At 35.6% G+C, this 12999-nt stretch overlaps 1 pseudogene; it reads left to right on the forward strand.

Annotated features, from left to right (window-relative positions):
- The first annotated feature begins 6976 nt into the window (after positions 1–6976).
- LOC148872692 (acidic endochitinase pseudogene) lies at positions 6977–12445 on the forward strand (annotated as a pseudogene).
- Positions 12446–12999: the final 554 nt, after the last annotated feature.

The raw sequence follows: 12999 nt of genomic DNA on the forward strand, positions 1-12999 counted from the left end.
TGAAATGATTAAAATTAAAAAATAATTAATGATTATAAAAATATTAAAATAATTAATCATTTACACAAATAAAAATTAAAATAATTTTTAAAAATTAATGAAATAATTAAAAATTACTAGTTAATAAAAATAATTAATAATTAATAAATAACACAAGTAAATTTAATAAAAAAATTAATGTTTATAAAAATATTAAAATAATTAATAAAAATAATCTATAATTAAAAATTAATAAAAGCATTATTATTTTTCACTTAACCACCACTGCTGCTTGTTGTAGCAGTAGTGGCGGTGGTGGGAAGACAAGGGAGGGAGAGAGAGAAGACAGGGGAGAGAGAGAGAGAGAGAGTCGTTGGGGGGGACAGAGAGAAGACAATAGCAATGGCGGTGGTGGGAAGATAGGGGAGGGAGGGGGAGAGAGAGAGAGAGAGAAGACATGGGGAGAGAGAGAGAGATGTCGCTACAAGTTGCAGCGGCGGTGGTGGGAATATAGGGCGAAGAGAGAGAGCAAGAGAGAGAGAGAGAGAGAGAGAGAAGATAGGGGGAGAGAGAGAACCTTGCAGTGGTGGTGGCGAGAAGACAGGGCGAAGAGAGAGAGCGAGAGAGAGAGAGAAGATAGGGGGAGAGAGAGAACCTTGCAGTGGTGGTGGCGAGAAGACAGGGCGAAGAGAGAGAGCGAGAGAGAGAGAGAGAGAGAGAGAGAGAGAGAGAGAGAAGATAGGGGGAGAGAGAGAACCTTGCAGTGGTGGTGGCGAGAAGACAGGGCAAAGAGAGAGAAAGAGGGAGAGAGAGAGAGAGAGAGAGAGAGAGAGAGAGCAAGCGTGAGAGTGAGAGTGAGAGTGTGAGAGAAAGAGAGAGAGAGAGAGAGACCGAGAGAAGACAAGGGGAGAGAGAGAGTTGTCGCTGCAACTTGCAGCGGTGGCAGGAAGACAGGGTAGAGAGAGAGACCGAGAGAGAGAGAGAGAGAGAGAGGTCGAATGTTTCGGTTTTTTGGGTTTGGGGGTATTAGGGGTAACTTGGGTCATTTATGAAAAATTGTAAGGATATTTTGGACATTGGACCGGCTCTAAAATGCGTCAGAGCACGACTTTGTTGAGTGCATGTAACACAAGGTTTCATTTTATTTCTGGCACATGCAGCACATCATTTAGCGTTAGGATCTTTCTTAAAGTCGGTTTTCAGAAACATTGGTTTTCTCTTGTCGCGATAACTTTTGAAGTTTGTGAGTTTCCCATGAAGACTTGCTTTCCTTTAGGCTCTGTTTGGATTATGGGAGGGGGATGAGAAAAAGGGAATATTCCAAAAATATTCCCTTTTCTCTTATTTGGTTTGAAAGAAAAAGAGGGATGCAATGGGAAAGACGTGGGATGGCAGATCCCAAAATCATGGAATTGGGGTCACACCAAAATAGTGTGACCCCAGTGGAAAAACTGGGAAATCACTGTTACCACTTACCATCACGATGAACAGAGGAGAGAAGGCCAAGAAAAGCAAACCAGCAACTATGAAGAGGAAGGAGAGAAACAGTGTGACTCCGTCTTCCTCCCTTTCTCCCTTTTTCAGTGACGACAAACAGACGGTAGTCCCGTCTCTGTCCTTGGATTCATCTTCCTCTTCTCTCTGTCCCCTATCTCTGTCCCTGTCTCCCTTTCTCAATGCGACTCCATCTTCCTCTTCTCTCTTCTCCCTCACCATCTTCTCTCTTCTCCCTCGTCTTTTCTCCCTCCGTCTTCTCTCTTCTTCCTCTTCAAACTATGACGGGCTCAACAGGAGTCGCCTCTATTCGTGAAGTTCCTAGCGAAGCTCCTAGTGAGAGTCGCCTCTGTTCGAGTTTGCAGAGCAGCCCTTATTTAGTTCTCGGTGTCTACGAAAACGAAGAAGAATGAAAACTCAAAATCTCTGACTTCAAAATTCACCCCTTTCCTGATTTCCTATGCTGCAAACAATTCAATCAAGATACTTTAACTGCACAAAGTATAAAAAGAAAGGCTTTTGCAATGCAAATGAAATTAAAATTAAGAAAACTAAAAAAAAGAACAATCTATGAATTGAAATATTCTCACACATTCCAACTTATAATTAGAAGTTGATCAAAAAAGCTAGGAAGTATGAAGATCAAGCAGCGTCCTCCAAAGCCTTAAACATTGTAAAAGAAAGAAGAAGGACAAATACCAAAAGATGAGTCAATTACATTCAGAGTCTACAAATCTATCAAGATGGAGCTTCAATGCAACCTATCAGAGAAATCGAGGAAGAAGACCGGTAACCAATTTCCTTGATCTCTCAAACTCGAACAAGGAAACCCTTCTCGTCGATCTATTGCCTCTATTCGTAAAGTTGCTGGCGAAGCTCCTGGCGAGAGTCACCTCTATTCGTGAAGCTCCTGGTGAATCGTCTTCATCATCGGCAAAGCTCCTGGCGAGAGTTACCTCTGTTCGTGAAGTTCCTAAAGTTGTGCCTCTTTTCGTGAAGTTCCTAATCAAGGATGAACGATAGAGGAAGGTGAACAGTAATTTCCCATCCCATCCCGTCCCAATAAAATCAAACTCAAAAAAAATAAATTTTTATACTTTCCCATCCCACCCAAATCTTCCCACAAACCAAACGGAGCCTTAGAGTTGTATACTCATAGAAGGATCCATGGTCCCTACATATGTGCTTAGTAGCACTAATGCCCTATACCTACTCTTTCAGTTTCTCAACCAAGTTTGCTTCAGTTACCTTGGCTACAATAATATTTGCCTTAGTCAAGTTGATATTTGGTTTCTTAGAGTCCTCCTTTCAGTGATGGAATTCATTCTTGTAGTGCCTGGGTTTACTGCATACATAACATTTTCCTTTCTTTTGTTTCTTCATAAACTTTGCCACTTTTCACATTTAAACTCTTTTTGAATTTTGTAGTCATTTGCTCTACCAAATTGATTTTGGAAATCTAATTTTTCTCTACTTGATCCTTCTTTCTATTCTTTTCTTCTATTTTGATCTGGATTGCCACTTGATCCAAATTAGTGTCATTTTTTTTATACTTCATAGTTGTTTTGAAATCATTACATGTATGTGACAATTTCTTTATGAGAGAATCAACAACAAATTCATTGGACAATACCATTCCCTCTTTTGCTAGTTCCCTCACAAGCACTAAAAACTCATTAGACATGTCCATGTCTTTCTAATGGTACAATGCAGGAAATAGGCAATAACATATTTCTTCTTTTCAACATCTTTCAAAGTATGTTTCTTGTCCAGAGTATTCCAAATTCCCTAGGCAAAGTTGTACAAGTATTGTAAAGTTCATTGGATAAGAAAATTAGGATGTGGTTCTTACATGGGTGATTAGCCATGAACTAGTGTTCTACATTGATAAAATGGGCTGCTTCTTCCATGTTTATTGGGTCTGGTTCAACCAAAGCAAAGGCTACCCCTAATTGTTCTAAGGCAAAGAGAAGGAATTGTCTCCAATGCTTGTAATTGGTTCCATTAAATGGTTCAATTTTGGAGAAATATGGAATTATTGATAGCATCTAATTTCCTATGATAGGGGAAAAAGATATAGGTTCCATAAATGTGATTTTATGATTGTTGTAAAAATAATAATTAGAAGGGAGAATGGAACTTGTTATCCAGTGCTTTTCGAACCTAGAGTGCAATAGTTTTACAGAATTGGTACTGAAAGTTAACACCACATTGAGAAATTATAGTATAAAACGGGCTGAATCGTGCCACTTAGTCACTCTCCTTAAAATTGCATTTTCCCCCTATGGTGCAGTTGAGTGATTGTAAATCGATTTCCAAGATGAAGTGGTGTATGTTTTATTCTGTACCACTGGATTAATCAACAAACTGTTTTTAAAGTGCTCTCAGCCACTCGAATGGACACAAATGTGTCCTTTTAGAGGCGATTGTTGGAAGAGACACATAGAGCTAAACATAAAGAGGTACAAAATTTAAATGGTTAAAATGGTCAAAGAAAAACGGTAAGGTGTAGCTCACACACGCCCACACATACGCTTGGTTTGGTGCACACATGGAGGGTAATACTTGGATAATTGCTGCACGCAGAAATCGTTTTTTTTTTTCTATGGAACCACTAATACCAAAAGATAACATGGATAAATTGATCAATTCTGATACTGATCAACTCATATATTCTTTTTGAGTATTGAAGGTTGAGACGAGTTTTGATCAACTCATATATTCACTTCTCGCTAGAAGTGAATACGGCAAAAAGAAGACAAATTGATAAATGATAAGCATCTAGGATTAGAGATTAGTTTCACCACGGAAACTGAAATCATGAATTTCAAACATTATATCAACATGAATTTATTCTCGCTAGAACTAAGTCGGTTTGGGTCGGGTTGGTTTCGGTTTTCACACAAGAAAATTGAAACCGACCCGAACCATCGGTTCATGAATTTGTACAACCCGAAACCGACCGGTACTGATGAAAACTCGACCGACTCGGGTTGGGTCGGTCCGGGTTGGTCGGTTTGGTCGGGTTGGGCCTTCTTATGAACAGCCCTACTTGGAGCTGTCATCGAGTTGAGTCTGGGTTGGAACTAGCTAGAATCAAAACTAATCTAACATGAAATATTGAGGACCCGGAACCGACCCAAACTTGATAGGTTCTATAACTTTTAGACCTAGAACCGAATTGATCAGTTCTCAAGACAATTGGGTTTGACCCAACAAAGCCGATTATAATAAATAAATAAATAAATAAATATGCAGATATAAGTCAGGTCGGGTCTGAATCGGTTTAGGACAAGATGAAACCAGTTCTGAACCGATAATAATTGAGACACTATGGGGGCGTTCTTTTGTTGGATTTTGAGAGGGGGGAAAGTTGGTCAATAGTATTTTGTTTCCCATTAACCAAGAATCCCATGTTCATTTTTTAGATTAATGTGGGGACTAGGGAAAGTTTACTTTCTTGAGTATCACTTACCTCCTAGGTGGGTAAATAACGTTCCCACCTAAGAGAAAGTTGCTAACACTTGAATGGGACAAAAATACCCATTTTAATAATGGATTTTTATGACTAAAATAGTCATTACCTTATTTACCTGAAAAATAAAAAAACATGGGTAAATACACTTACCTACATAAGTATTTCCCAGAAAAAACTTACCCAAATAATTACATTTACCCAAATAAATAACTTACCTAAAAACGAACAGGGCTTATATTAAAACCCGAAACCAGTCCATCGGTTTCAATTCGTGGAACTAAAAACCGCCCCCCTCCTCGCTCCAAGAAAAAATTAGAAAGGGGAAATTTGAATTCAATCTACCCCAGAATTCATAATATGATTGTATAATTGGGTTCAGTGTCAAGGGGCATTCCTAATTCACGGGGATGCTGTTTATTGGGGGATGGGGAGACTTAATAAATGATTTGTCAAGGGGGATTCCCGATTTACTCAAGGGGATGCTGTTTTGGGGGATGGGGAGACTTGGGGGCATTCCCAATTCAATTGGGGGAAGGGGAGACTTAATAAATGATTTCTTGGCAGGGGTATACACTATACTCAACCATTCATTTCGTATCCCTTACTTGTGGTTGTGGTTGATTTCGTATCCCTTACTTTACCTTAGTATTCATTGCAGATTCCATTATTTTAAAATTAAACCTAGGACCATTCATTTCGTATTTCGTACGCTTGTATTCATAGCAGATTCTATGACCTTGACCCGAGCAATTGCCTGATGACTTGGTATCCGTTTGGGAGTGTTTTTGCATTTTACACGGATTAAGTCGTTAAAATTTAAAAACTATCTAAGATATAATTTCACCACACAAAGTTATTTTTGGGCTAATGTAAGCTTTATCTCTGACTTCTTTTGGTTTCTTACTAAACATGACTATTACTTTTGGGGCTTTTAGCAAGAAAACGCTGCTTAAAACCCTCCCAAACGGGCACTTGGTTTGAAGCCATCTTCATCGTGATTCGTGAGTTAAAACAAAATTCCACAAACACCAAGAAATTGCAATAAGAAAGATCAACAAACAAGATGAAACATGGTTGGTTAGTATAAATTAAATATTAATAAAAAAACCTTTATACTATTAATAATATACTATCAAATCTATTATTTGGTTGGAAGAACCTATTAGATTTCATTGCGCTACAATAGAAGACAGCAATTCATCAAATCCGTAAGCACTGTTTGGTCGATACCATTATTTTGAAATTAATTCAATCAGGACCTTGACCCGGGAAGACGCCGGGTGAATGTGTGACAGAATTCTACAAATACCAAATAAAATACAACAAAGATGAAGAAACAAGATTTAACATGATTGGTTATCATAAGGCATGTTTGTTTTCTTTGTTTTTTTTATAAATTAAGTGAGAAAGACCTATTTTTATTCCAAAAATATTTTTTATACATTTTTTTGTACATTAAATAAAATTGATTAAATATAGCCAATAGAATGGTTGTTCATGTCTTATTAAGGGCAAAAATAGAATTTTAATATTTATTTTATTTTGATTAAATTTATTTAAATGAACATTAGGGTCAATACTGTCGTTTTTCACTGTCATCTAATAGAATATTAATTAAATCCATTGCAAATTATAAATGGTGTTTTAGTAAAATATTAACTATAGGGTAGATTTTAATAAATCCATGAAACAATAAAGATATTTTAATAGATGATCATTTCTATTATTTAGATTTTGTTTAATAAATGTCGGCTAATGTTTTATTAAATTTAGCATACAGTTCATCAAATTTAATAAAAGTTTTACTAAATTTTGCTTATACCATGTTGACATTTTAGTTGAGTCCAGTTACTATTTCGGGGAAATTTAATTTCTCCCATGAGAGTCAAGTCAAGACGCGGTTACATGTCGTCCAACAACTATTCCATTGACGCGTAAGATGCGACCACGCCTATAAATATGTTAGTTGTAGACCGGCTCCTTCCCCCATCAGTCACCAGCGCTAAACAAAATCACATCAAAATTGCTTAGACATGGCAGCCAGACCAGTAGTTGTGCTTCTTTCTCTTCTGTTATTTGCCCTGGTTGTGAGGTCACAAGCAGGAGGAATAGCAGTCTATTGGGGCCAAGACGGAGGAGAAGGTAGTTTGGCTGATACATGTGCCACAGGCAACTATCAGTTTGTGAATGTTGCCTTTCTAGTTGCATTTGGCAATGGCCAGACTCCACAGCTCAATTTAGCTGGCCATTGTGACCCGGCCTCAAATGGTTGCACCGGTTTGAGTAGTGATATAAAAGCTTGCCAGAGCCAAGGCATTAAAGCGCTTCTTTCCCTTGGAGGTAGCTCTGGAGGCTACTCCCTTTCTTCTGCGGATGATGCTCAGCAAGTCGCAAACTACCTTTGGAACAACTTCTTGGGAGGCCAGTCAGATTCACGTCCATTAGGGGACGCTGTTCTGGACGGAATCGACTTTGACATCGAGGGTGGCACGACCCAGCACTGGGACGAGTTGGCTAAGGCTCTTAATGGATTCGGTTCTAAGGTTTACTTGAGTGCTGCTCCGCAATGCCCCTACCCGGATGCATGGCTTAATGGTGCAATTCAAACTGGCCTCTTTGATTACGTCTGGGTCCAGTTCTATAACAATCCTCCATGTCAGTTCCCAATTTACGGAAATCAGACACATGGCACTCCTTCACTTAGACACTTGTCCTTCCAATGTTTTAAATACAGTACACACATTTCAAATTCTAATCAGTGATAGTGCAAGAACACAGCCCACTAACATGTAGAGTGGAGCCCAACACCATGCAGAGTCATGAGAATTGGGAAGTTCCCATTCTCAATCATTTCCTAAAAAAAGGGATGGAGTCAAAATAACTCCACACTCGGCCTTTTAATATACTGATTAGGGTCATTTCAGTATTTCATTAGTCAAACTGGGTTTAATGCATTTCAAATCAAACCACTTTCATTAAATAGGTAGTTATTAATTTGACATGCTTATTAATTACTGTTAACTACTAAACTAATTAATTAATTCCAACTATTATTTAATAATGATAATTATTGTTAACTACTTCTAATTAATCATTTGCAACTATTAATTACTAATAATAATTATTTTTGCTTACTAATTAATTATTGTTAACTACTTCTAATTAATTAATTCCATCTACTAATTAATAATAATAATTACTCATTGGTAATAATTAGTTATTGAAAATAATATCATATAATAATTACTCCTAATACATAATTATTGATAATAATTAATTACTAATAATTTATTACTGGTAATTTTGCTAATTATTAATTCGGAATGATAATTAATAATGCTTTTCATAATGGTAATAAATAATTCGGAAATACTAATTTTATATTTATATTAACTCATATTTTTTTTAAATAAATATTTAATGTTAATTATTTATATTATAATTATTATCATAAATTATAATTCATACATTTATATGAAATAATTAATTATATTATTATAAGTAATTCTAATTAGTAATATTATATTAATTAATATAATTATATTATTATTATCAATAATTATAATTAATTATTACTAATACAAATGATTTCTAAAAATATTGCTGGTTATAATTACTTACTAATAATTAATTCCTTATAATAATGATAATTATTACTTTAAAATGTTAATTAATTAATGATAGTTAATAAGTATACCTGTTCACGGGCTGGACTTCGGACCCAATTTTACACTGTCTCAGGCTCGGGCTTCGGGTTGGGCCCATTAGAATTTTGACAAAAGCCAAGCCCGAGCTTGGCCCATGAACAAGTCAATTAATAAGTATTTTAATAATGTTAATTATTAATTGGGATATAATCAATTTATATTTATATTAATTCATATTAATTATTTGATAAATATATAATTAGTATTACTTATTTACATTATTATTATTATAAGTAACTATAATTAATACTAGTGTTATAATTAATACTATTATTATTCTCCAATAAATACTTCATCTAGTAAAAGTTACATTATAAAACTTTCAATTATTCAATATTGTTAAACTAAATGAATTATAAAAGAAAGTATTATTTTATGAATTAACTAAAAATCATAATTATAACAAATTAATTACTTAATAATAATAATATTAATAATAATAGTAGTAGTAGTAGTAGTAGTAGTAGTAGTTGTTGTTGTAGTAGTAGTAGTAGTAGTAGTAGTAGTAGTAGTAGTAGTAGTAGTAGTAGTAGTAGTTTGAAAAAAGGAGGCACATATGCTTAAGACACAATTTGGTAGGACAATACCTCTATAAAGGAACAATTCCTTTGAACTTTGTAAAGTCAGACAAAAGAAACTTGCAAATTTGTTAACCAAACCACAGACCTCTAACATGGTTTATGAGGCATCGGTAGGAACGGGATTGAAGCTTGTTACATAAATCATTGGTAATAGACACCCAATCAATGTGAAATGAGATCCCTAGAATTAGGTTGAATGGGTAAGAATAAATTATTAAATGACTTGGGAAAGCACTGTCAATTTGTGCCCCATTAAAGATGCTAAAGTAAGATAGTGCTCACTTCAAGATGTAGAGGGTGAGCGTAAGGCTCTTAATCAGTTCATGCAAAAAGTGTGTTGTAGTGCACATTAAATAATCGGCCTAAGTGAATGTGAAATGTGACTGCTTTGGTGAGAGCTCTAAGGGCTGACTCTCTAACACACTCATTATTCCAAGAGGGGAACAAAGGCAAAATGTTCCAAAACAAAAAATTTACTAAAGAATTGATGGGTTAGGTTGGTTGACAGATTAATTGATTACAACAAAGAAGAAAGTTTGGAGGAGTCTGACTCTATCCATACTCTATCCATACTCTATCAAATAGTTTGTCATATCTAAACAGTAGTTAAAAGTCCAAAAGACATCAACATTAATACTTCACCCTAATGACAAGATTGTTCTTGCATTTTCAATCTTGTGGGGGATTGATGGATTCTTGTTTTGGAGGGAAGATTCAAATTATGAGAATCTGGACTCCCTTCCTTTTGTTTTGTCTTGCCCCTTTGGCTTTTGGTTTTTCATCCTCTTGTAACCTCTTGAAAGTATGTGAAAGACTTTTATCCTACATTGCTTAAGAAAAGAGTTGGAATTGAATATATCACTAAACTTGTTATCCCTATGGATAAGGACCCATGGGAGGAAATGCACAATACACCATTTACATGTTTGTGGGCAGTTAGGGATGTTTTCACACGCACACGCGTCGGGCTGAGTCGGGGCATAGGCTTGGGCGAGCGTGGACATGTGCACATGCTACACCATATCATTTTTCTTCTTTGACCATTTAAATTTTGTTTTTATTTTAAATGTTCCTTTTTTGTGCCTCTTCATTTTTGGCTCTCTATGTCTCTTCAAACAAGTGCCTTGCACACTATTCTAGAGAGACATCTCATTGAAAGAACACCTCCGTGTCCATTTAGGTAACTGAGAACACTCCAAAAATAGAGAGTTTATCAAACCGGTGGAAATGGTGCAGAATAGAATACACACCACCCTCTAATATGGAAGTCATGTGTTTCAAACTTTTAAAGCACACACTACATCTTATCATTTTTCTTTTTAACAATTTAAATTTTGTTTTTATTTTAAATATTCCTTTTTTCTGCCTCTTCATTTTTTGGCTCTATGTATCTCTTCAAATAAGTGCCTTGCACACTATTCTAGAGAGACATCTCTTTGAAAGAATACCTCTATGTCCATTCAGGTAGCTGAGAACACTCTAAAAATAGAGTGTTGATCAATCCAATGGCAGTGGTACAAAACAAAATACACACCACTCTATTTTCTATTCACTATCTATCAAGTATTTAAGCATCTTTCATTGGTGATTGATGACTCTACATTTTGATGCCTCAAGGGCATCAATTCAAGGGTACTTTTGGCTTTAGTAAAGTCAAAGTGTGTCATTTTCCCAGTTAAATTCAATGTTGTGACTTGTGAGGGTCTCTGTGCAAATTTTGGGGAAAACTGGGGAAGTTACATGGCGGAATTGCAGTTTTTGGGAAGCTAGTGCGAAGTCCAGCTGAGAAAGCGGGTGTTTTTGTGAAAAACTAAGAACAGGAGGGCACCTCCTATCTACTAAACCCAGACTGGTGCCCCTCCTACTGTATTAGCAAGCTCCCCTCTCCTTAGAAAACCCTAGGGCACCTTTTAACCCATTCTTTTCATCCTTAGCAAACCCTAACCGCCCCTAGCTATTTAATCTCCACCCTCCACCATTCATTCTAGGGCATTCTCTTTGTAGTTTTTAAACCCTAGGGCGCTACCTAACTGTTAATCCTCACCATTCAGCCCCTAACCACTAGATCTCAGCCCTCCATTCCATCTTCTATCACAGCCATCCACTCTAGAGCGCCACCCACCTCTTTTAATCTCCACCTTTCAACCCCAGGCGCCTCAATCTCCTCCATTCATTTTTGGGTACCCAAATCTCAACCCTACATAATATTGGGTGCCCTCTCCTTTTCTTCTCAGGCCTAGGATCACCCCAGAACCATCCTAACCCTCCATTAGAAGCCCTAGGGCACCCTTATCTTTGCTAAAACCCAGTTGCCACCCCCCTCTTTCTCTCTAATCCCAATTGTATCCACTCTTCTCTATAAAAATGACCCAAGAGCTCCTGAGAAATGGTTGGATTCTGCCCCTAGGTAAGACGGAAGGCTGATCTTGAGAAGTTCAAGGGAAGAGGAAGAGGAGGACGCCTAGGCAAGAGGAGGGGTTCCTACTTGCAATTCGCCAAAGCCACTGCTACCACCTCTGGATTCGGATCCCAACCATTAGTCTTAGATTTAATTTCTATTATTTTATTTCCAGTTCTATTTTTCTTTTCTGCAATTTACTTTCATTTTGTTTAAATTTTCTTTTCTTTTCTTTTCTACAGATATGGAATTCAGCCAGGTAAGACAAAAGGCCTAGGTCGAGAAGTTTGAGGGTCAAAGGAAAGATCAGGAGACTACTACCTCTGATCGGGTTACAAAAATTTTAATTAGTTTCTTTTATTTATTTATTTCTATATTTATTTATTTTTTTGTACTTTTAATTTTTGTATTTCTGCAACTTCCACTTTTGTTCTCTTTCCCGGATCTAAGTACGTAACGGTTTTTCCCTTGCTTCCCTGTGGATACGACTTGTTCTTACCATTTTACTGCATTTGTAATTTTTTGAGAATCAGAAAAAATTTTATAAATATTAAACTGGTGTTCTGAAGTAATTAACGACACGCTTCCGAACACACCAAGTTTTTGGCGCCGTTGTCGGAAAGCAACGTTGAAAATTTTTAATTTGCTTTATCCAGATCATTTTCATTATTTTTTTACTTTCATTTTATTACTTGATCCGTTATCTCATTTTAATTCTTACTTCTCTTTGATCTTGCAGGACGAAATAGCGAAAGGTAAGGTACCGGAGCATTGCGAGACTACGGGAGAGAAGAGAAGAGAAGATTAATTGGATTGCATTTCAGGTGTAGTCATCCCATTTTATTTTTGATTTTTTGTTTTTATTTTTGAACTCTTTTTTTTGGAAAAATAGTGAATTTTGAATTTTTTATTAATTTGTTATTTTAGATTTGATTTATTTTTTTTAGTATTGTTTTTCATCCGTTTTGTTTCTAAATCTATTTTTCTTTCTTTATTTTAATTTCTTGTTAGAAGTTCTGTCTTATTAGGTTAGTGTTTTTCTTTACTTCAGATAAAAAAACATAAAAAAATATTTTTATTTTATTTATTGCCACATAATTTTCTTTTGTATATTTTATTTTCGGTTTAATTTTTAGAATAGAAATTTTCTTGTTAGAATTTATTTTGGTAGTTGTTAATCTTTGTAGCATAATTATTTATTTTATATTTTGTTTGTTATAATTATTTGTTGCCTTACTTAATTCTCTTTTTTTTATTTATTTAATTGAATAATTAGTCATTAAATAGGAAATTATTTAAATTTTTTAATTTGAGTTTAAATTTTGAATATGAGTTTAAATTTAGAATTTTAATTTTAATTTT

This window comes from Nelumbo lutea, chromosome 2 (genome assembly GCF_056320005.1).
Source record: "Nelumbo lutea isolate HS-2025 chromosome 2, American lotus-T2T, whole genome shotgun sequence".
Classification (NCBI taxonomy): domain Eukaryota; kingdom Viridiplantae; phylum Streptophyta; class Magnoliopsida; order Proteales; family Nelumbonaceae; genus Nelumbo; species Nelumbo lutea.